Here is an 18193-nt window from a genome sequence, read left to right as displayed (position 1 = left end):
TCCAGAGATGTATACTTCGTACATTAGAGCGTTCGGAACTTTTCAGTCGCAAAAAGTAGTACCGAAACAGAACAGCTTCTCAACCCATTGCACTATCGAGGATTCAGGCTGTTGCTGGGTCGTTATTTGTTTGGTTGCTGGGTCATTATCGAAAAATAACTACCCCTACAAGTTTACAGAGGTAAAGAAGCAGAGGGGGGAATAAATGTATATATATATATATATATATATACACAAACACACACACACACACACACACACACACACCCACACACACACCCACACACACACACACACGTAAACCCTGCACATTTGTAGGTCAGTCGTATGTTTTAGTATAATGTCAATTGTAAAGTTGTTATTGTAAGTACCCAGTTGCCTTTTATTCCATTATGGTTTGTAGCATTTTAAGCATGTTTCATACACTTTCTTCTTTTTATTTGGGGTACAACTTTGACACAAAAAGGGAAACAACGTGCTTGTTATCGCGCGCATATTTCAACATACGGATTCAAGGCGCAGGGATTTATTTATGCCGTGTGAGGTGGAATTGTTTACACAATACGTCACGCATTCACATCGGCCAGCAGATCGCAGCCATTTCGGCGCATATCCTACTTTTCACGGCCTATTATTCCAAGTCACACGGGTATTTTGGTGGACATTTTTATCTATGCCTATACAATTTTGCCAGGAAAGACCCTTTTGACAATCGTGGGATCTTTAACGTGCACACCCCCCCAATGTAGTGTACACGAAGGGACCTCGGTTTTTCGTCTCATCCGAAAGACTAGCACTTGAACCCACCACCTAGGTTAGGACAGGGGGGAGAAAATTGCTAACGCCCTGACCCAGGGTCGAACTCGCAACCTCTCGCTTCCGAGCGCAAGTGCGTTACCACTCGGCCACCCAGTCCTGTGAATAATGTGAAGCAGCAAGTTAACTCATGTAAACAGCTTGTTCATTCAAATAAAAATTAATGTTGTTCTCGTGAGCAGCCGACTCCTTTTTTGAGAGAAATTCAAGTTGTACGCCCTCATGGTAAGGCCATTAGTGGCATGTTCCCGGGTTTGACCCCGATTTTAGATGAGATACACAAGTGTTTGCGTGTTAAGGTGGTATCACCCATTTACACAAGTGGCTAAATGTTTGAAATTGTGTACGTGCCACTGTGGTGACACGGGGATGTGACATGAAAACCGTCTCTGGGTCTGCACATAAAGTTTACCCGTGTCCGTCCCGGCCCCGATTCCAAGCCGCGACCCTAGGATCACAAGTCCAGTGCTCTGCCACCTGAGCTACCCGGGCCCCTTTGTCTCTATGCTTGCCATGATTACAAGCGCTGTTGAGTACCTACCACATACTACCTGACAAATCTAGAACGGGTAATGATTTGTGTTTGCTATTAGAACTTATTGTGATTGCTTATTTCTGTGGGCCTGAATGTATACTGAGCAACAAAAGAAACGCGAAACAATACGGCAATGTTTGATTGACAAAATCTCAAACAATTAGAATTATCAAACCACAAAAGTTTGATGAAGGCATGTTTGACCCAGCTGTTGTGTAATTATTTTGATGCTGCGACTGTTTTAACACACGGGACAAGCAGGTTTAACGTTTACGAAGTTTTGGAGGTCTCGCTCCGTCAGTCTTTATCGCGCTCCCTGGCCACTGATCGGACACTGGCGGCTTCCAATGATGTTTCTGGTAGTGTCAGTGGCTGTATTGAACCGATATCGAAGACGTTGTGGCAGGAAATTGCGATCTTGTCTTATTGGGGTAATGCGAAAAATCCACCGCGTTGCAAAACCGCAGTGATTCCAATGTCAACAGAACATTGCTGAAGGTGATTAGACTGTTGACATATGCACGTTTAAAGCACATGCCAGCGCTTCTGGATCATCCCCAGCTTTATATCGACCTGGCATTTTGGTGGTGCCAATCTTGGCATCCTGGCTGTTTCAAAAGTGAGACTGGCAGCAGGTTGCTTTTGGTTGCTAATGCATTAGTGAACACATCTCACACATCAGATTTCTCCTGCTCCACGTGCACGTGCTGCGAGCGCGCATTATGGGTTTAACGTTAAACTTGCTTGTCCCGTGTGTTAAAACAGTCACAGCATCAAAATAATCACACAAAAGCAAGGTCAAACATGCCTTCATCAAACTTTTGTGGTTTAATAATTCTAACTCTATAATTGTTGAAGATTTTGTCAATCAAACAATGACGATTTTTTTCGCGTTTCTTTTGTTGCTCGGTATATATTGGTGATAACAGACGTATTTTGTAAGCTACTAGGTACAGAACATCTTTGTGGATCGTGGTGTTAAACACTTTAATATATTGTATATGCCCAGTATTGAGTTAACGCCTACCCCCTACTGTGGGTCAAAACCTGTGCACAGGGTATTGTACCTAGTAAATGTTCTACACCCACTTTGGGTCAAAACCTGTCCACAGGGTATATTGTCTGGACTCATACACATACCAAACAAGGTTAAGTGCATACAGATACACAGCTGGCACCCTGACTGCATGATTATAATTTGTTTTATTCAAAGAAACACAAAGTAGGCAGATGAATTTGTTGTGTTTTGTTTTGTTTCTCCAAAGACCCCAACCCCCTCTATTTCGAATCATTACGTATAGATTTAACTACAACAACCCTAAACAACCACAATTCCCCAACACCCCCACCCCTACCGCAAACTCTACTGCCACTCTCCCCTCCACCACACTATGCCAAGGTCAGAGCCTATGTTTTGCGCATTAGAAATATATGTGACACTTATGTAAACAGAAGGTACCAAAATGTAAACACGGTTTAGAGTTAGGTATGTTGTTAACATTAAACACAATGTACGTTTCAGTTCATCTGGCATTTCTCCTGCTTGGTTTTGTTGGAAGAGTGGATGTACGAGAAAAAAACTTGTAAGGGCCGTGTGTTGGTATGAATGCCCAAAAGGAAAATTGACGGCGTTAGACTTTGCCTTTGACACTTCACAAACAGTAGTTGCTTTCAACGCATTAATACACATGTCATTTCTTAAACAGTCTTCTCACCTTGAAGTTATTGCAAATGTACCTTGTAGTCCTGTATTTAACTTCCTTTTTGGGCGATGGAACGATATTTTAATGATTTCTGGCCGACACTTTGAATGGGCCCCTCTGAATGTGTCTGGAAACCAGATAGGGGATTTGATCAAATTGGATTAGATAATAAGTTAGATTGTTTTTACCAACTCTGCCACTTCAATTCACCTTGTCGCTTCCCCTGCCCTACCCGCTAAATACACAACACAAACACACACACACACACACACACACACACACACATACACACACACACACACACACACACACACACACACACACACACACACACATATATACACACACACACGCACGCACGCAAACAACAAACACACACACACACACACATATATATATATATATATATATATATATATATATTGATATTCCCGCTGGTTCTTGACTGAAATACAAGCCATATAAAAAACCACGAGTGTTGTAATCTGTATATCCCATTCTACCATCAAACACAAAGTGTAGACTACTAGCGGCACTGTTGCGATCTGTGCAGGGTAAAACAGTGTTGCCAGCGAGACTTAGCCCTTTTGCAACCTTAAACTAAGTGACCGTCGCTGAAAAAATAAAACGAATGAGTGCATCGATAAGTACGCTGTAAAACTACTTTCAGACCATTTAAAAGCTTTGAGTAAAGGTTCATAAGTTGCAAGAAAGTAATGAAGTCGTATAGAAATTAATTTAGTTGAAGCGCACAATTCTTTTGTTTTGCGTTTCGGGTCGGCAGAACGGGCGAAACGGGTTTGGGACCCATTTGGCTTACTCGATTCAGAATCGATGCCACGTTGTTTTTCTCGAACGTGTGTAATTAGACTTATTGACAGAGAAGCAAATTTTAGGGAACAAATATGTAGGTTTAGATTTAACCATTTGCTCCCTATTTGAAATGTATCTACGTGATAAACTGTTTTGCGAGTGTGTTTGCATGGATGAACTTAAACTGGTATGGGTGTGAGGAAAACGCGACCGACACGTCTGTCACCGCCGATTGATTGCATTTTGAAGGAATATGACTGGATTACGGAAAAATACACACATGTTAAGTTCTTGGATACCTTCATCGCCAATGTGGACTTACTGCAGAGCCAGGCAAAAGAGTAGACTTGCTCGCAAAACACGTGAAACAGCCGATGTGTGATAGCGAAGCCCAACCGTGCCAGGTAAAAGACGCTTCTCGGTCTCGCTGCGCATGTCACCAGTGACACTGACAGTGTTGTTGCTTTGAGTTTGACTAACAAACTCGAAACTGTCATTTAAAACATGAGCCAAATGTGTATTGATTGTGTGATTAGTCTATGTGACAGGGCTTCTATTATCTGTGCTCCCTAGCTTCTGTCAGTTCCCACACCGACACTGCCAGAGAAACTGAAGACGCACACCAAAACACACTACCGACAGATTCTCAAAAGTCGTCTGCTAACGATGCAAGGGAGGGTACTCGTGTTTTTGTTTTGGTTCGCTAGCATCTGGTTATCTTGTAAGTTGAATGTTCGTTTTTTTCGACCTGCATTGCTTTCATAATGAAAGAAACGTTTGCTTATTGCATCTCATACATCAGATCAGTTCTGAGATTCATTTTTGCGTGCAACTGATATGGTTTTCTGAGCCGTGCAATACGATTTTGGAACTTCATACAAATGTGTCACATTGTTCGGCGCGAGGTCAAAGGTCGGGAGGAAAGTAGTTCTTTGCCCAAATCGGAATCTGCACTATCATGTATTGTTTGGAGTCCCATGACCTCCCTTCTTTGTCTCTGTTACTTAAGTATGGGTATATATGTTGTATTTTTATAGCTCAATAAATACATCATGGACTCCAAAAAATATATGATAGTGCAGATTCCGATTTGGGCAAATAACTACTTTCCTCCCGACCTTTGACCTCGCGCCGAACAATGTGACACATTTGTATGAAGTTCCAAAATCGTATCGCACGGCTCAGAAAACCATATCAGTTGCACGCAAAAATGAATCTCGGAACTGATCTGATGTATGGGATGCAATAAACAAACGTTTCTTTCATTATGAAAGCAATGCAGGTCGAAAAAAACGAACATTCAACTTACAAGATACACAGATGCTAGCGAACGATCGAACCTATTCATTCTCTCTGTTTGCTATCCGTGTGTCCACAAGCATCGCTACCATAGGAATAATCCAAAAAAGAATATGCAACACAACAGAAAGAAAATGTGCTCCCTCAATACTGTTTGGAACGTTTTCTCCGTGTCCAGACCGGTTTAAAAGAACATACTTTGTTACATACAGTACGAAACACTGCCACCTCTTTTGTTCACCCTTTTTACTAATGACTGCGTTTCAAACCATGATTCTGTCGTATTTTTAAAGTTTTCTGATGACACAACTATTGAGGGACTAATTCGCAACTCTGACGAGTCTGCTTATAGAGAAGAGATTAGGGCTATGGTCGACTGGTGCGATGCTCACAACCTACAACTTAATGTTCAAAAGACTAAAGAAATGATTGTAGATTTCAGAAAAAAGACCCCTCTGACTCCTCTATCAATCAAAAATCAAAATGTCGACACTGTCGAACACTTCAAATTTCTGGGCACCACTCTTTCTAATACCCTCACGTGGGAGCTAAACTCAAAACAAATAATCAAAAAAGCCCAGCAGCGCATTTACTTTCTACGCCAGTAAAAAAAATTCGGCTTGAAGCAAGAAATCTTAATCCAGTTCTGTAGGGCTACGATTGAAAGCATCTTGTCTTTTTACATCACTGTCTGGTTCAGTAGGGCTACTGAGGCAGAGCAGATCAACCTAAGCAGAGTTGTACGAACAGCTTCCAAGATTAAGGGTTGCGAGCTTCCCTCCATTGCCTCCATATACACATCCCGAAGCGCTCAGAAGGTCAAAAAGATTCTGGCAGACAACTCGCACCCTGCTTACAAGTTGTTCCGGCCCCTACCCTCGGGCAGGCGTTTTCGCTCGATCAGGACACGCACCACGCGTTTCAGAGACAGTTTTTATCCAAGTGCAGTGCGTGTCCTGGCTCCTTAAGTCCTCTAACTGCTGTTCTTAGTAAAAATTGAGCTTTTACTTAACGTTTATGTCCTGGTTACGCCTATCCAAATGCGCGTTGCAAAATGTGCGTTTTGAATCTTCTTTTTTCTCTGGCGGTACTGACAATATCGTTATTGAAACAATCCCAGTGCACTAAGGGATTTATAGAGCAAATCTCGAAAATAATTATTGAACTCAGCGCTATGCGCTTCGTTCAATAATGAATTTTCTCGATTTGCTCTATAAATCCCTTAGTGCACTGGGATGTCTCAATAACTTAAATAATAATAATAATAATAATAATAATAATTGTCAGTAAGTACTAGTGTCACATGACTGATGTGAACCAGTTGATTGGCTAATGGCGATGCGCTAAAACTTGTAGGGTTCAGAACGTTCTTACAATAGCATCGATTTGCAAAAACACATGAAAATGAAGGGTGTTCCCAAACTTTTTGTGAGTAGTATATATGTATAGGTTACAACACGAGTGGTTCTTTATATGGCTTGTATTTCAGTCAAGACCCAGCGGGAATATCAATCGAGATCCACTCGCCAGAGGCTCGTGTCTCCCGTACGCCAACACCGTCTTGACTGAAATACAAGCCATATAAAAAACCACGAGTAGTGTTGTAATCTGTATATCCCATTCTACCATCAAACACAAAGTGTAGACTACTAGCGTCACTGTTGCAATTTGTGGAGTGTTAAAACAGTGGTGCCAGCGAGACTTGGCCCTTTTGCCACCTTAAACTAAGTGACCGTCGCTGAAAAAATAAAACGAATGAGTGCATCGATAAGTACGCGGTAACACTACTTTCAGACCATTTAAAAGCTTTAAGTAAAGGTTCATAAGTTGCAAGAAAGTAATGAAGTCGCACAGAAATCAATTTAGTTGAAGCGCACAATTCTTTTGTTTTGCGTTTCAGGTCGGCAGAACGGGCGAAACCGGTTTGGCACCCATTTGGTTTACTCGATTCAGAATCGATTCCACGTTGTTTTTCTGGAACGTATTATTATACAATTAGGCTTATTGACATAGAAGAAAATTTTAGGGAACAAATATGTAGGTTTAGATTTAACCATTTGCTCCCTATTATTTGAAATGTATCTACGTGATAAACTGTTTTGCGAGTGTGTTTGCATGGATGAACCTAAAACTGGTATGGGTATGAGGAAAACGGGACCAAGTTGGTGAAGTCGCGAATTGCTGACACCAAGTCTGTCACCGCCGATTGATTGCATTTTGAAGGAATATGACTGGATTACGGAAAAATACACACATGTTAAGTTCTTGGATACCTTCATCGTCAATGTGGACTTACTGTAGAGCCAGGCAAAAGAGTAGACTTGCTCGCAAAATACCTGAAACAGCCGATGTTTGATAACGAAGCGAAGCCAAACGCGACTCTCACAAACAGTCGTCTGGTACGATGCAAGGGAGACTACTCTTTTGTTTTGGTTTTTATAAGACATAAGACATAAGACATAAGACTTTATTTCAACCATGTGCAGAATACAAGGGACATGTTTTGGCCATGAGTACAAGCAATCAATCCATACACACCCTTCCAAACATCGCTTGCAATCTCAGTCACACACACGCTCACGCACGCCCGCATACATCCCCACACAAAACCCACAACAGCACACACGCACAAGCATGCTCCTCCTTAACAAAACGTATTTAACCATCAATTGTAAACATGCGTAAAATAAACAGTATAGAAGTATCAGTAAGAATTATATATGTATCAGACATCAGTTATGACGACAATAACTAAAATCACAAATCCTTAATAATTTTAAAACCAAAACATTTATTACAATACTACACTGGGTAGGTGAACTTTAAGAAATATGGTATTTAAAGGCTTGACGGCTGTGTCTCACAACAAAATACCAATAGGAAACCTGGGATTTTATTAGCCTTGGATTTTCAAAAGGCATTCGACAGTATATCCAAAAAATATATGATTTGTGCATTTCGTAAATTTGGCTTTGGAAAAGATTTTATACAGTGGGTAAATGTGTTGTTTAATGAAACCAGAAGTTGTATTGTGTACAATGGGTGGCTGTCGGAAAACTTTGATGTAAAATGTGGCATTAGACAAGGATGTCCGTTCTCACCGATGGCATTTATTATTGGTCTGGAATTTCTGGCTATACGATTTAGGCAGAGCAACGAAGTAAAAGGCCTTAATGTAACTTGTAGAAATATTTTTAAAATTCTATTATACGCCGATGATATCACTTTGTTTTTGAGAGACGCGGATGACGTTACAATGGTTCTACAGATTATAGACGTATTTTCTGAGGTGTCAGGCTTGTGCTTGAATAAGCTAAAGTCTGAAGCAATGGGAATTGGATCAAGTAAAAATATCAATTTCAATTTCGAGGTAAAATGTGTTCGGCAGATTAAAATATTAGGAGTAAACTTTAACAGCGAGAAAAGCGCATCCGAAATTGAACTAAACTGGTCAAGTAAAATTGATAAAATTAAGCAAAGCATCTTCACTTGGGAAAAAAGGAATCTGGGCATTCCTGGAAAAATTTGCATTATCAAAACTTTTCTGCTCTCGCAGTTAGTTTATTTAATGCAATCTATTTGTATCCCTGACAAAGTGCTGCAGGAAATAAACACAATATTATATCGTTTTTTGTGGAGGAAAAAAGATTGTAATAAAAAAGCATTTGAAAAAGTAAAAAGAGTTGTTTTAAATAGCAGTACCGAAAAGGGTGGTATTGATATGATAGACGTCAAAACGATGCAAAACTCCTTCTTATGTCAATGGTTAAGCAAACTCTCATCTGGCAACCTTTCATGCAAATGGACATGGATCCCAAACAAATATTTTGAAGGGTTCGGTTGTGGCTTTGCCTGCTTTACTACAGCTATTCGACCGTCTAAGTTTAAGGGAATTGGAAGAATAAAATCGATATTTTGGACAGCTGTTGCTCGAACATGGTTAGAACATAATACAATTTCTCAGAACGATTGCGTGCAAGACAACTGCTTATGGAACAATCCAAGTATAAGTTATCAAAATAACGTTCTGTATTATGAGAACTGGGCCCGGTCAGGCATTACGTATGTTGGAGACATGTTAGATAATCACGGTATCAAGTCCTATCCCGCTATCCAAGCAAGTGTTGACGCTTCACCTGGCCTCTACATGGAATATATTGTAGTTCGATCAGCAGTATCTGAATATATTAAGAAAAGCAATTATGATCCTAACCAACCTGTATTGAATAGACAAAACAATCTTCTTTTCAATAAAACGAGTATTAAAAGTGCCAGGCAATTCCGTGAATATATTGTTGAAGAAAAGTACACTACCCCGAGATCTATCAACTTCTGGCGTGATATGTTTGGCATTAATGTCGACCAGTCACATTGGAACCTGGCCAAAAATGTAACCCAAGAATCCAGATTAAGAGAGCTGCACTGGAAAATATTACACACGATTTATCCAACAAATGTTCTTCTGTATAAAATTGGAATACGAGATAGTGAGAGATGCCCCTTCTGTCCAACCGAAATAGATTACGTTGAACATTTTTTTGTTAATTGTAAGAAAATAAAAGTGCTATGGAGATACGTTGAACAAATTATTTATGAGAAATATAAAATAAGAATAGTCTTTGGAATAGAACATATTTTGTGTGGTTATATTAATGGTGCTGACTCAATAAAATGCAAATATATAAATCACTTGATTTTGATAGGAAAGATGTGCATAAGCAAATATAGATACGGAACTCCCACTGATATTATAATAATGTTTGACAAAGAGAAACAAATACGAAACGTAGAATAGTGTATCATATATACTTCTTTTCTGGCTTCCCTCACCGCCCCCTCTTTCTTTCGTTTCGCTAAAAGGAGAACGGTACCGGGGTAAAGGCGGAACTTACATTGTTACACTTAACACCACTTGTATGAAAAGAGAACTGTTACTAAGAAAACTTTAGCACGCTTACAATTTGCTTTTCCTCTTACTTATTGTGATTGTTACTATGTTAACTCCATCATGACACCGCCACAAACAACACTTAAGTCAACCCAAACACAGACATATGTAAGACAATAACCAACATTAAAGATGCAAGATTTTGTCCATTGTAGAAAACCACATACAATTGATAAATTTATAAAACGCCAATGAAGAAGGACGCTCAGCTGTAGAGAGAAAGAAAGAAAGAAGAGAAAAGGAAGAGGAAAAACAAAAAACAAAAAACAAAAAAACAAAAAAAACTTAGGGTTTTATTATTTTCATTTATTTTTCAGCTTGAAGCGGACTGCATGCAACTGAGGCGTAACTGTGTGGTAAGGTTTGTGTCACTGGATCTACTTTTGTGTGGGCTGTCTCAAGTGTGTCGTGCTTTCGTCACACGCAAACTCTTGTTTTAATTTGTGTTGGTAAATTCCAGTGTAGCGTTAAGCTAAAAAGTGATGATCTTTCATAGAGACCTCATTTAAACTCGGAGAAAGGACTGTGCTCTTGGTTTCGAAACCTTCATCGAGCTTCGACAGATTGACTGTGCAGAGTTTTGCCCCTTGCCACGGTCGACGGAAAGCACATTTCCAAAATAAATGTGGCATGTTTCTCGTGTGGTATCTTCACTCATCGGGGAGTCTGGTACTACATATGAACGGTAAGAATGCTCTGAACCCTACACGTATTATATCCCCATCGTTTTTTCGTTCACATTTGCCCAACATGTTAATTTGCTGAGCGGGGTTTATGTCGTCTGCTAGGGCAATCAAACCACTGCATGCAGTCTGCACTGAGTCTGCACGCACGAGGCAGGCTGGTAATAAGTCTTATATATGGTAAGAACGTTCTGAACCCTACACGTTTTCGATTACGATTGTTCTTGCCTTGAAATAATAATTCGGAAACCATTCATTTACTGAACTGATGCAGTCGTATTTCAGTGTAGTCAGTGCTACGTATGACAGAGTCGATCGAGTCAGTCTTCCAAACTGGTCTAGCTGGTACGTTATCGGAATAACACTTGTGTTTTCTGCTAGCGGGTGGGAATTTTATACTAACTCATCATTTGGTAATGTGGATGATAAGCTACATGCCACTAACACGGCATATGAGAAGAATCTATGCAAGTCGGCGAAAATTAGATGAAACACAGCGGCTTCTATTTTTAGATCAGTGGCAGCCGCACTGTGGCACAGGCACATGCAATCTGTCAGAAAAAACCCCACTTCTGCTTTAATTGAGAAGCAGGGAATTTATGGTCATTTGGTGTTGTGGAGAATATAAGCTACATGTCAGTAATTAATTCTGAGGATGAGAGCACAGTCTTGCTTAGGCAAAGGGGGTAAGAATACGCTCTGTGAAAAAGTTAGCGCACTCCAAGTGTGCGCTAACAGTTTTAGCGCATCGCCATTAGCCAATCAACTGGTTCACATCAGTCATGTGACACCAGTACTTACTGACAATTATTATTATTATTATTATTATCTATACTGTTCAAAAAAAGAAACGCATAGCTTGTAATATTTGGTTAATTTAGTTATATGGCTACAAGGATATCCACCAAACTGCAGAAAATGTTTATTTGGTCGTCGACCTTTCGTCCATTGCCACAAGTGAGCTCTGCACGTGACGCATGCGTTATCAGTGGCTACAATGTCAAAATTGCTCATTTGGCATGACCACTCGTCATGCTTCAGTGTAATCTCGTGAAACTCGGGGAATATTGAGCTCTCACCATGTCTTCCAAAACCCATAAAAGCGGATTGTTCGCCACAAAGAAATCAGACGACAATTCAGCGACGAAAGATGGCCCGATTGAGCAGAGAAGACCGCCAAATTGCATTGGGTCGTTTACAAGCAGGCCAAAGTCAAAGTGCAATCGCCAGGCACTTCCACGTGTCCCAGAGCACCATCAGTAGACTGTGGGTCAGGTTTCAAGCCACTGGCTCCGTTGCTGACTTGCCACGAGCGGGAAGACCAAGGGCGACAACTGCTGCTCACGACCGCTTCATACGGCTCCGCCACCTCCGGAATCGTTTCCTGTCGGCCTCATCTTCTGTCCAGGCTCTCCCCGGGCCACACCGATTATCGGACCAGACCGTGCGGAACCGCCTGCATGAAGTTGGTTTGAGAGCTCGCAGACCTCACAGAGGAGCTGTCCTCACCCGCCGCCATCGCCAGAACAGAGTGCAGTGGGGCAACCAGCACCTTCGCTGGACCGTCCGGAATCACTGGAGACACGTGTGGTTCAGCGACGAGTCCTACTTCCTGCTCCAGCGACATGATGGTCGGAGGAGGGTCTACCGGAGAGTAAACGAACGTTACGCGCCCAACTGTGTGGATGAGGCACCCGTTCATGGTGGTGGAGGCGTCATGGTGTGGGGGGCGATCAATACCGCTGGAAGGAGCACCCTGGTGCACGTCCAAGGGCGCATAACTGCCCAGCGATACGTGGAGGATATTCTGCGCCCACACGCCCTTCCTCTTCTGGCTGACCAGGATGCCATATTCCAGCAGGACAACGCTCGCCCGCACACAGCACGACTCACCACCCAGTTCCTCACCGACCACCATGTCCAGGTGCTTCCCTGGCCATCCATGTCGCCAGACATGAACCCGATAGAACACCTCTGGGATGAATTAGACAGACGTGTGCGCAGGCGAGAAGAAGCGCCGGCAAATCACCGCGATCTATTGCAGGCACTTCAGGAGGAGTGGGACACCATCCCACAGCAAGATATCCGGCATCTGATCCAGTCCATGCCCAGAAGGTGCCGGGCAGTTGTTGCTGCTCAAGGCAGTCACACCCCCTACTGACTTGACAGCCTCGGCACCCAATCGTATTAATTGACTGATTGATTTGAAGATGCAAATGAACTGTGTGTGCATTCAACTGTGTCCATACCAAATTTCAAACAAATAATCTAAATATTGGATTTTCTGTTAATTTTTTCGAAAAATAAAACAAATTTGGCAAGTAGGAACTATGCGTTTCTTTTTTTGAACAGTATATTATTATTATTATTATTATTATTATTATTATTATTATTATTATTATTATTATTATTTAAGTTATTGAGACATCCCAGTGCGCTAAGGGATTTATAGAGCAAATCGAGAAAACTCATTATTGAACGAAGCGCATAGCGCTGAGTTCAATAATTATTTTCGAGATTTGCTCTATAAATCCCTTAGCGCACTGGGATTGTTTCAATAACGATATTGTCAGTTAAACCAGCCTGCAAATGATACTCCGTCTGGTACTTTTTGGCACTGCGGGAGGGCACTCCTGTATTCTGCTGAGTGAAGCGGTCGCCAGAGTTACTTCTCTTTCTCGCTTCATTTCCACCACACTTGAAAATAAAAACGCACTTGTGTTTTATGCTTTAACATTTAATCAGTCGAGAAACATTTGAAATTAAAATTGTCAACCAGTTCTTAAAATAAACAATATCAGAAGCACATCGAACAAAACAAAACAAAAAGTTCGGAAAAGTTCGAAAACAATTGACGGAAGAGCCAGTCATGTCACGTGATCCTGGCGGTCATTTCTTGAAAAAGATGTTCACTGTGCCGATGGAACAATTCGAAAAGATAGGGCCTTCTCGCCGTGTGGCATCCTCCGGTTCATTCTCCAAAGAAAAGAACCGTTCAATGTCTTCAGTCGTCAAATTTAGCTCCTCTGTCGCAACGTGTGCAGTGACTGTGGCTGTGCGGGAAGAAACAGTCGACGAACTTTGAGTTGGGCGTCCATGTTGTTGCTTCGCTCCGGTTGCGCACCGAATCAGCTGGCCAGTGTGTGGTTCCATCCCCTGAGAGATCGTTGCTGCCATCTCAAGTTTCCTGTCGGTCGATGTCTTCTGATATGTTGCCAGTGAATTCACGCTCTTGTGGTCTGTAACAGCCATGATGTCCACGGGCGAAAAGTTGGCCCCAGCAAGTATGGTCGCACCAGTCGCTCGGATGCTGTGGTTCGTGTAGATCTGGGACAGATGGCAGAGCTTGCTCATTTTGGGCATAAACTTCCGGAGAGCATTTGCACCCAGCGGTTTGTTGTCAAACCAACAAGATTCATCCGGGGCAAAGGCGGCACTAGGGTACTGCCACAACCTCTGGCATTTGGGATTTAGCTTGCTGATATACGATTCGAAGCTGCTCACCGGACAGTATTCGGTGCCTGTCGCCATCATGACAGCTGTGAGGCCCTCTTTGTCATCTGCACGGTGGTTCTTGGTGAGTTCATCTTTTTGTTATGTCACGTACTTCCTTCCTGTGTTTGGCTCTTCTTTGACTGTAAATGTGTCTTTTGTCATGGATTCCAAATTCTCCATGCCGCGTCGGAAAAAATATAGTCTCACATCAAATTGGACTTTGTTTGCCAACCCACAGGGAGTGTGGGGATTGAAGTGCATGGATGAGTACAGCTTTTTGCGGTCAGACTCTGGTATTGGCGGGTGGTGATGGACCTCCCCCTTTCCTTCGGCTTTTAATTCTTTCATTGCAACTTTGAACATGTCATTGGAAAGGGTGAAGGCGGGATCCCTGACAATGTCGTACATCTTTTTGTGGGGCGGGGCCTTCATATACCTGCTAGTCTTTCGGATGAGACAAAAAACCGAGGTCCCTTCGTGTACACTACATTGGGGTGTGCACGTTAAAGATCCCACGATTGACAAAAGGGTCTTTCCTGGCAAAAATGTATTGGCATAGATAAAAATGTCCACCAAAATACCCGTGTGACTTGGAATAATAGGCCGTGAAAAGTAGGATATGCGCCAAAATGGCTGCGATCTGCTGGCCGATGTGAATGCGTGAAGTACTGTGTAAAAAAAAAATTCCATCTCCCACGGCATAAATAAATCCCTGCGCCTTGAATAAAAAAAACTGAAAAAATAAAATAAATCCCTGCGCTTAGAACTGTACCCACGGAATACGCGCGATATAAGCCTCATATTGATTGATTGATTGATTAATAGCATAGCGAAATCAATGCAGGGAGCTCCCTTGGTACAGTTGTCCGTTTGCTCGTCTGGCTTCCATGTAGAATTGTCCAAGGTTTTTGTCCAGGACGTCGGGTGCAAAATCCTCGAAAGTTGTGTTCAGATCTTTTTCTCTCAGATAGTCTCTGAATGCATTTGCCGCAGTCAAATTCGATCTCTGTAACATACAAATTGAGTGTTTCCTTATTATTTGATAATGATTATTGAGATTATGGCCTTTTGTCTCTTAGATTTATTGAAATTATGTCTTGTTTTATGTCTATTGAATTTGTTATTGCTTTTAAGTAGCAATTCTCTAAAAAAAAAATTAAAAAAAGTTAACAATATTGAACTAAGCGCTTCGTTCAATAATGAATTTTCTGACATTACGCTAAAAGATTTATAGAGCAATTCTCGAAAAATAATTATTGAACTCAGCGCTCAGCGCTTCGTTCAATAATGAATTTTCTTGATTTGCTCTATAAATTTCCCTTTCTGTGTTAGTCTTCTAAGTGCACTGTGATGTCTCAAAAACTTAAATTATGTATCACATAACAAGCATTACACATTTTTGTGATTATATCAAAAAGCATGCATTATACTTATAAACTTACATTTATAAATTATGTATACACAGAGAGTGGCACCCAGGGGCAAACATCTATTTAAGCTTGCAGGAAACACCTTCACACACGGACATGCACTAAAAGTCTTTGCATCAATGATTTGTAGGGGTGTACTCTTATCAATTCTTTTCTTTAGTATTACGTTGCGTGATTTCTGTCAGCAATAAGGAATGTTTCCTTATAAATTTGATGTATATACTGGATGCATGCAGTTTTTAGTACTAGTTTCAAGGAACTGCATGAATGTTGTTAGGATTTCAGTCAAATGGATTGATACTCTTGACTCGACACTTACCTTTGTATTCTCTGCTGTCAGCTTCAGTCTCTTTTCATCAACTTCAGCGTCAGTCAGGTGTGCAAATCTCTTGGCCATCTCTTTTGGATGATTGTTCTGATGGTTGGAAAACAACTGTCCACTGACGTCTGCTTCAGTAAGCGCAGTGCTTTCCCTTTACCTTGTTTTTTGGCTGTTACATTTTACTCCCGCTGTAACTAAACATTGTTTCTGCATTTTTTTCATTTGACTGATTTAGTTGCAACTTCACTGTTGCAGTGGTGATTTAATAATGTTTTTAAAAGTGTGCACTTTATGATTCTCCAAGTAATCAGACAGATTTACTTGAATTATTTGGGGTGTTTTGGTACTCAAACCACAGGCGCAAAACTGATTACGTTGTCTGTATTAGTTACGCTAACAGTTTTAGCGCATCGCCATTTGTCACAATCCGATGGGAGGATTTTCACGTGTCCGGCTCTTTCAAGATTGAATCTCGAATTTTGTTAATGTTGTCTAGGGTATGATTATTTGGCGGCTGTTCGCTTTTATAGTTAGTGATATGCGTGGTTCCTTTTAACTTAATTGAACGATAGACAGACTCAAAAGTATCGACAGAAAGAATAAACACTGGAAGCAACTGGACGAACACCACTACAATGAGTGAAAAACGGCTTTAATTTTGGTTACTCATCTTCATGCATCGACGTACTCGGCACTACAGGTCAAGGATCAGGTGTGAGAGGTTTGATCTTGCCGAATGAGCGACTGTAAGCTCTCGGAGTGTTTATACACGGCGTCGGTGATGAAGATGATGTCTTTAAAGTTTAATGTCTTGACGATGAGTTCAACGATGATGATGATGTCCTTGATGATGTGACGAACGATGTTGAGGATGCCCTTGATGTCTTCGACGATGAGGTGAATGACGATGATGATGCCCTGGATATCTCGGCGATGGGGTGAACGGTGATATCAGTTCTTTAACACGGTTCCATCTCTCTCTCAGTTGGCGTCCGATTCATCTCCAGCTTGCATCTACACGAGCGTCTAACCAGCATCTAAACAGCATCTAAACCTGTCGATCAAAGTGAAAACAACATGTTATCATCAGCTTTATGAGCCTAACATCTATCTAATCATTCTGACCGTTACTTACAACCAATGGAATTTTGGATTTCGTCCAACTGCTTCGCCTTTGAAACACACAAAACAGATGAACGTAGGGATGAAAATGTGCCGCTCTACTTCTGAAATGAAGAACGATATTATTACTTCCCTTTTTCCTACTTTAGCAGTTTCTTACCTGCATAATTCAGGTTTGTGATGAAATATAACTCCCGAGAAAAAAAAGCTTGAATTGTTCTCCAAAATGGAACGAGAATCAACTGATCTTGGTGAATGGACTCAAAGTAAAACTCTACGCTACGAATATAGGCCTTCGCACGTGTCTCAAAACAATTCAATAAAACAACTCTTCCATACATCTTTTAACGCGAAGTACAAAAGACAAATATCTCAAGTCTTTATTGATAGAATCATCGTATGAATTTGCAAATCTAATAATCTTTCATACGGTGTAGGCGTAGAGATCTATCATAACCATTTCCAACCTCGTGTTTTCCTCTGTGTCATTCTTCCTTTTTGACGTCACGCTTTTGACTTCATTTCTCTTTACGGCGTTCCGTCTCGCAAGGAAATGACTTAAGGGTGTCACCCATGGAAATAAAATCCAATGTTACTATAATGCGTAACACACGCCCTTGGAAAGGAAGATTTTATATAATCTATGAACATGCATAATAGTTACATTAATACTATATGTGTATAACATTCTACTAATTGTTTCCGTGGATCTATGATCAGAATTCCCTTCACAATCAGGTAGTATCTCTGAGTTGTGACGACCATTGCCATGGTCTCCCTCAGTTCATGGTAGCACGGCTGAGGTAGTCTGCTCCAATGTTGTCTTTGCCGGGAATGATCTTCACGGTGAAGACGTACGGTTGAAGTTGCAGTGCCCAGCGCATCAGTCTGGCATTGGTTGGTTTCATCCGCTGTAGATACTGAAGAGGTTGATGGTCCGTCTCCAGTATGAAATGTCTTCCGTAGAGATAACGCTCAAATTTCTGGATTCCCCAGACGGTCGCTAAGCATTCTTTCTCTACGGTGG

At 41.3% G+C, this 18193-nt stretch overlaps 1 pseudogene; it reads right to left on the bottom strand.

Annotated features, from left to right (window-relative positions):
- Positions 1–13232: 13232 nt before the first annotated feature.
- Positions 13233–16119, bottom strand: LOC138956145 (uncharacterized; annotated as a pseudogene).
- Between the last annotated feature and the right edge of the window lie 2074 nt (positions 16120–18193).

The sequence above is a fragment of the Littorina saxatilis genome, unplaced genomic scaffold, assembly GCF_037325665.1.
Source record: "Littorina saxatilis isolate snail1 unplaced genomic scaffold, US_GU_Lsax_2.0 scaffold_306, whole genome shotgun sequence".
NCBI lineage: Eukaryota > Metazoa > Mollusca > Gastropoda > Littorinimorpha > Littorinidae > Littorina > Littorina saxatilis.
The sequence above is the reverse complement of the archived record's forward strand: the minus strand, read 5'-3'. Positions and strand labels throughout refer to the sequence as shown.